Raw genomic sequence first — 6,806 nt, 5'->3', positions numbered from 1 at the left:
CGTCGTCTGCGTCGCGGATGGCAGTACTGTCCCTGTCGTCGGCATGTGTACGGCACGTGTCAGCATCGCCGGCCGCCACACTCCCGTCCTCTTCACCTGTGCTTGCTCATTGCCCCCACGACCTAATTCTCGGACTCGATTTTCTTTCTGCACATTCTGCTCTTATTGACTGCTCTGCCAGCACCCTTCGCCTTGAGTTGCCGATTCTCGCAGAACCTCCTGATGAACCCCAGTGCCGCTTACGCCCCAAAGGCTTTATTCGCCTACCACCAAAGTCAATAGCCTATATTGAACTGTTGTCTTCCCCACCTGTTCCTGATGGCGAGTACCTCGTCACTCCTCTGCCCGACATTCCACTACAGTATGACGTCACCGTGCCTCACAGTATTCTTACCATTACTAATAACTGCACTCGCATGCCTATCTTCAACTTTGGATTGGCAAAACAAATTCTCCCGCAAGGTATTTGCCTTGCCAACGTTGACTGCCTCGGCGACCATCAAGTGGCAGCTTTATCAGCCGATGGTTCTTCCGAGCTTGGCGTGCCCCTCGTGCCAGCCTCGGGCGCCAATCCCAACATAAAGAAAATGGTTGCGGCGGACCTGTCCTCTACTCAGGCTGAAGACCTTTCCAAAGTGTTATCGGCCTACAGAGATATTTTCGACTTCGACGATCGCCCTTTAGGCCAGACGCTCGCGGTCAAGCATCGGATTCCTACTGGCGATGCTACGCCTATTCACCGACGACCATATCGCGTTTCTGCGTCGGAACGCCGAGTAATTCAAAATGAAGTGACCAAAATGCTAGATAAAGACATCATTGAGCCTTCTTCGAGTCCCTGGGCGTCACCTGTGGTGTTGGTTAAGAAGAAGGACGGCACGTGGCGCTTCTGTGTAGACTACCGCCATTTGAACAAAATTACTAAGAAGGACGTCTACCCGCTCCCACGAATCGACGACGCCCTTGACTGCCTTCACGGTTCCAGCTATTTCTCTTCTATTGATCTTCGCTCTGGATACTGGCAGATTGCTGTCGACGACATGGACAGAGAAAACACCGCGTTCGTAACACCTGATGGCCTATACCAATTTAAAGTAATGCCGTTTGGATTATGCAATGCCCCGGCCACCTTTGAGCGTATGATGGACTCCTTGCTCCAAGGTTTTAAATGGTCCACGTGTCTCTGTTACCTCGACGACGTCATCGTCTTCTCGCCAACGTTCGACTCTCACCTTGAGCGTCTAACAGCTATACTTGATGTATTTCGAAAGGCGAAGCTGCAACTCAACTCGTCCAAATGTCGTTTTGGCCGCCGCCAAATTACTGTTCTGGGCCATCTCGTCGACGCTTCCGGAGTGCAGCGTGATCCCGACAAAACTCGCGCCGTCCGAGACTTTCCGGTTCCGAAGACAGCCGCAGACGTTCGCAGTTTTGTTGGGCTATGCTCGTACTTTCGTCGTATTGTTCAGGATTTCGCGGCAATTGCTAGACCCCTCACTAATCTTTTGAAGAAAGGCGTACAATTTTCGTGGGGTACTTCTGAAGCCACCGCCTTCTCTCGTCTCGTCACTCTTCTCACCTCACCGCCCATTCTCGCCCACTTCGACCCTGATGCCTCTACAGAATTGCGTACAGATGCCAGCGGTCATGGTGTAGGTGCCGTCTTAGCCCAGCGTCAGCGTGGCCAGGATCGCGTTATTGCTTACGCAAGCCGCCTCCTATCACCATCGGAGCGCAACTATTCCATTACGGAAAGAGAATGCCTTGCTGTTGTCTGGGCAGTTGCGAAGTTCCGCCCTTACCTTTACGGTCGCCCTTTCTCTGTCGTCACTGACCATCATGCTCTCTGCTGGCTCTCATCGCTCAAAGATCCTACAGGCTGGCTTGGTCGATGGGCTTTGAGGCTACAAGTATTTTCATATTCCGTGGTGTACAAGTCTGGCCGCCTGCACCAAGACGCTGACAGCTTGTCGCGTTACCCTGTTGACGACTCTGACTCCTCCAATACTGACAGTGCTGCTTCCGTTTTCTCAGTATTCCAGCTCCTTCATTTCGCCGACGAGCAACGTCGTGATGCCTACACCAGAGCACTCATCGACCGTTTGGAACACTCTCCGGCCGATACTACTCTATGCCTCTTCGTACTCCGCGACGGTACTCTATACCGTCGTAACCTTCATCCGGACGGCTCCGAGTTCCTACTTGTAGTCCCTAAACACCTACGCTCAACCGTTCTAGAAGAGCTTCACGACGCCCCAACGGCAGGACACCTCGGCGTCTCTCGAACCTATGACCGAGTACGTCGCCGTTTTTTCTGGCCGGGCCTTGCCCGTTCCGTACGGCGTTACGTCGCTGCTTGTGAACTTTGCCAACGACGCAAGAAGCCTTCCCAGCTCCCCGCTGGTTACCTGCAGCCACTCGACATCCCTGCCGAGCCCTTTCATCGTGTTGGCTTAGACCTTCTCGGCCCCTTTCCGGAATCTACATCAGGAAACAAGTGGATAGCCGTCGCTGCGGACTACGCGACCCGCTACGCCATAACACGCGCTCTTCCGACCAGTTGCGCTACTGACGTCGCGGACTTCCTCCTCTACGATATCATTTTGATGCATGGTGCTCCGCGTCAAATGCTCACCGACCGTGGCCGTACGTTCTTGTCCAAAGTCATTGACGACATCATGCGTGCCTGCTCAATACAGCATAAAATTACCACCTCCTACCACCCACAAACGAACGGCCTCACTGAGCGTTTGAACCGCACGCTTACAGACATGCTATCGAAGTACGTTTCCGCCGACCACCGTGACTGGGACCTCGCTCTACCTTACATTACCTTTGCATACAACTCTTCCCGTCTCGAAACTGCTGGCTTTTCCCCGTTTTACCTATTGTATGGCCGAGAACCGACGCTACCACTAGACACTGTGCTCCCGTTCCCCACAGCTTCAACTAGCGATTATGCCTGTGATGCAATCGCCCGTGCTGATCATGCTCGCCAACTTGCGCGTGCTCGTCTGCAAGTGTCTCAAGAAAAACAGAAACACCGCTACGACCTCCGTCACCGTGATGTGCATTTTGCGCCCGGCACCCTCGTGTTGCTTTGGTCACCATCGCGTAAAGTTGGCCTTTGTGAAAAACTGCTCTCCTGTTACACAGGCCCATATCGCGTGCTCCGCCAAGTGACCGATGTCACCTACGAAATCGTTCTAGCCACGCCCACTACGTCCTCCGCTGTGACCACCAGTGATATTGTCCACATCGCCCGGCTCAAACCCTACACCTCTCCAAGCACCTTGGATATTTAACAGCACCGTGACGGCGCTTTTGCCGCCGGGGGGGGGGGGGGGGGGGGGGGGTAGTATTACGATAACATCGAAAGATGTTGAAGAGACGAGCCGCCGCGCGAAAGACGACGAAGTGTGTCTGTGCTCTTGGTGCGAGCGATTGTGGGCCTGGCCCTCTGGCTTCTGTGTAAATAGCCTGTAAATAGCCTCTTTCGTCTGTGTCCTTTCACACGTAACAATATCTTAGCAAATATCTACAAGGATTCCACAGCTACCTTGGTTCTCCACAAGAAAAGTAGAAAGATACCTATCAAGAAAGGGGTCAGGCAAGGAGACACAATCTCTCCAATGCTATTCACTGCATGCTTAGAAGAAGTATTCAAGCTCTTAGACTGGGAAGGATTAGGAGTGAGGATCGACGGCGAATATCTCAGCAACCTTCGGTTTGCAGATGACATTGTCCTATTGAGCAACAATGGAGAGGAATTACAACAAATGATTGAGGACCTTCATCGAGAAAGTGCAAGAATTGGGTTGAAGATGAATATGCAGAAGACAAAGATAATGTTCAATAGCCTGGCAAGGGAACAAGAATTCAGGATCGCCAGTCAGCCTCTAGAGTCTGTAAAGGAATATGTCTATCTAGGTCAATTACTCACAGGGGACCCTGGTCATGAGAAAGAAATTTACAGAAGAATAAAATTGGGTTGGAGTGCATACGGCAGGCATTGCCAAATCCTGACTGGGAGCTTACCACTGTCGTTGAAAAGAAAAGTGTACAATCATTGCATACTACCGGTGCTAACATATGGGGCAGAAACTTGGAGGTTAACAAAGAAGCTCGAGAACAAGTTAAGGACCGCACAAAGAGCGATGGAACGAAAAATCGTAGGAGTAACGTTAAGAGACAGGAAGAGAGCGGTGTGGATCAGAGAACAAACGGGGGTAGACGATATTCTAGTTGACATTAAGCGGAAGAAATGGAGCTGGGCAGGCCATGTAATGCGTAGGATGGATAACCGGTGGACCATTAGGGTTACAGAATGGATACCAAGAGAAGGGAAGCGCAGTCGAGGACGGCAGAAAGTCAGGTGGGATGATGAGGTTAGGAAATTCGCAGGCGCAAGTTGGAATACGCTAGCGCAAGACAGGGGTAATTGGAGATCGCAGGGAGAGGCCTTCGTCCTGCAGTGGACATAAATATAGGCTGATGATGATGATGATGTATTATCGATCACGTGACGTGGCGCGGCTGGGAGTCCAGGGAGACGTTTAGACTGACTGGATATCATCATGTGCAGTCTTTCCGGGTCATGTGAAGTTGTTGTGACGCCGACAGATGCAAGTTCTGTTCAGTTATCCCGGGGCCATTTCCTCAAGGTCAAGGCGTCTTTCATGGACAGCGATTGGTGTTACGCTGATGCGGTCACGCCGTTTCCTTGACTCAACGATGCCGCCCTCTTTCCAGTAGTCATCATACGTTTTGTTGTACTTACACTTCCTGCGTCCCTCACAGTGTACCTCAAGCCTTTTGCACAGCCTGAGAACATCAGCTGCTGTGTCCCACTTACTTCTCGGGTGATAAAAACGCTTGAGCACATCATTCTTTTTCTCAAGGGCCTGACTTGAGAACTTTGCAAGCCCCCGTTGCTGCTTGTGCTTTTGTACCGCGTGGTGGCACAAAGTGTGGGTGTATGGTGTCACCCGTTCTCGCCCGTACCCTTTTGGTTTTGTTGCCCCGAGGTGAATAAACGTGTCAAGAGAACGTTTTGCGTCTCACTCGTCCTTGATCGTGTCGCCAGATGCAAAAGCTTCCGCAAGGGCTCGCAGCGTGTGCCACAAAAGAAGCACGTCACTGAGCGTCTCCGCGTGCTAAAGCTCACTGAGCTTTTCAGGAAGCTAGCTAATCAATTTCGCTGTGTCGTTTCCCGTCAAACTTGCGAAGGCTCTTCCTTTGGACGTCTGTGGTGAGTGCATTGTGAAGGGTACGGCACACTGTCGAATTGATGCGAGTAACTTCTGTACGAAAGTGTTCTGGCTGGTTGTACCCCTGACACTTTGTTCTGAGTCTGTCTTCCATTTCCAACAGTAAATTATCAAGGAGTCGATCAGACACCCTTACGATCATGTGTAGAGTGTCGGGAAAGGTGTTCCTTGGCTCAATACTCAGAAGCGTAGTGTATTGCACGCCAAACATCCTTAGGTTGGAACTTTCACGGAGGTTTTGCTGTGTCCGCTCCATTGCGTTACTTTTGAAATAGGCCGGATACAGGGAAGTGTCGGTCCAACGTGTTTTGCTTGCCATGCAGTAAGGACAAGAAAAACTTGAAGAGGCAGACTGGAAACCAAACCAGAAGAAGAAACTTTAGATCAGCACCCAGACAAATAAATGGTGAGCTTAATGAACGACCCGTCAATTTCTAGACCAGCGTCTTCAGCCATCTTGTTGATCTCTTTAAAATCAGGTTCCAACGACTCTCGTATGGAAAAGTAGGCCTCACTTGCTTCGGACACCAATACGACTCTATGGGAGCTAGGGTTATGCTGTCCTTCATCTGCTTTGCGTAATATAAGAAAGATAAATGTGGTCCATGAGACGGTGCGGCTGACCTTGCACCCATCTCCTTCGACTTTGAGTGCCACCACTTCCTGCATTATTTCTTGCAGACTCTTATGCTCCTGCTTGCACATTCATAGAGCGCATTGTGCACCTCATTACTAAATGAAACGTAAGCGCCTGGCGGAGTGCCTGGTGTCCTTTTTATCTCGTACCGTATGTCGATAGAGTCGCGATGTTTTTGATGAGGCCGAAACAAGTCACAGCAAAAAGAGCCAACAAGTCTTCCCAAAATTTGTTTCAAACGCAATGCTCATCAAGCAGTCGGGAAGCCTGCACAATAAAGTACCTGTCTTCTGGTTCCAGTTGGTTCAGCGTGCCACGGCGCGCTAAGTAAGGCTTTTTAGTATTCAAATGCACTGCAGGATAGCCCTCGGCGCTGTACTCAATCACGTTCAAGCGTTCTTTTTTGTCCGAAACGTACAGCAGGCAAATTTCTATGCCATATCTTGCAGAATGCTGAGCGATGGCTCGTTCAGCTTCTGAGGCAAAAGTGCTCAGGAGTCGACGATCTGATTTGATGGTCCCTTCACTGACCATGAGCCGACTTGTTCGATGTTGACTTCCTTGTGCCGAAGTTTCCGTTTCGCTCTCGTTAGTGTCACACTCCAGCTCTCCTCCTGATTGCATGGGCTCACGTACATCAATTGTTGGACACCGTGAGGACTCTCCCTGACTTGTTTATGCATAATGCTTTCCCTCAGAGCTTTCACAAAGCAGCGAACGTGCAGTCGGAGAGGCGCGAAGGTACGCAGTTCCCTATTGCAAAACCCAGTGCCACTGGGACCCAGTGTCCAGTGCCATGCCTGATTATGGGCCCAGTAAATGCTGGGACACTGGCACACTGGTACACTGGGATACTGGCACACTGGGATACTGGCACACTGGAACCCCGGCACACTGGG

This window comes from Dermacentor silvarum, chromosome 9 (genome assembly GCF_013339745.2).
Source record: "Dermacentor silvarum isolate Dsil-2018 chromosome 9, BIME_Dsil_1.4, whole genome shotgun sequence".
NCBI classification, from domain to species: domain Eukaryota; kingdom Metazoa; phylum Arthropoda; class Arachnida; order Ixodida; family Ixodidae; genus Dermacentor; species Dermacentor silvarum.
Note: the sequence above shows the minus strand (reverse complement) of the source record.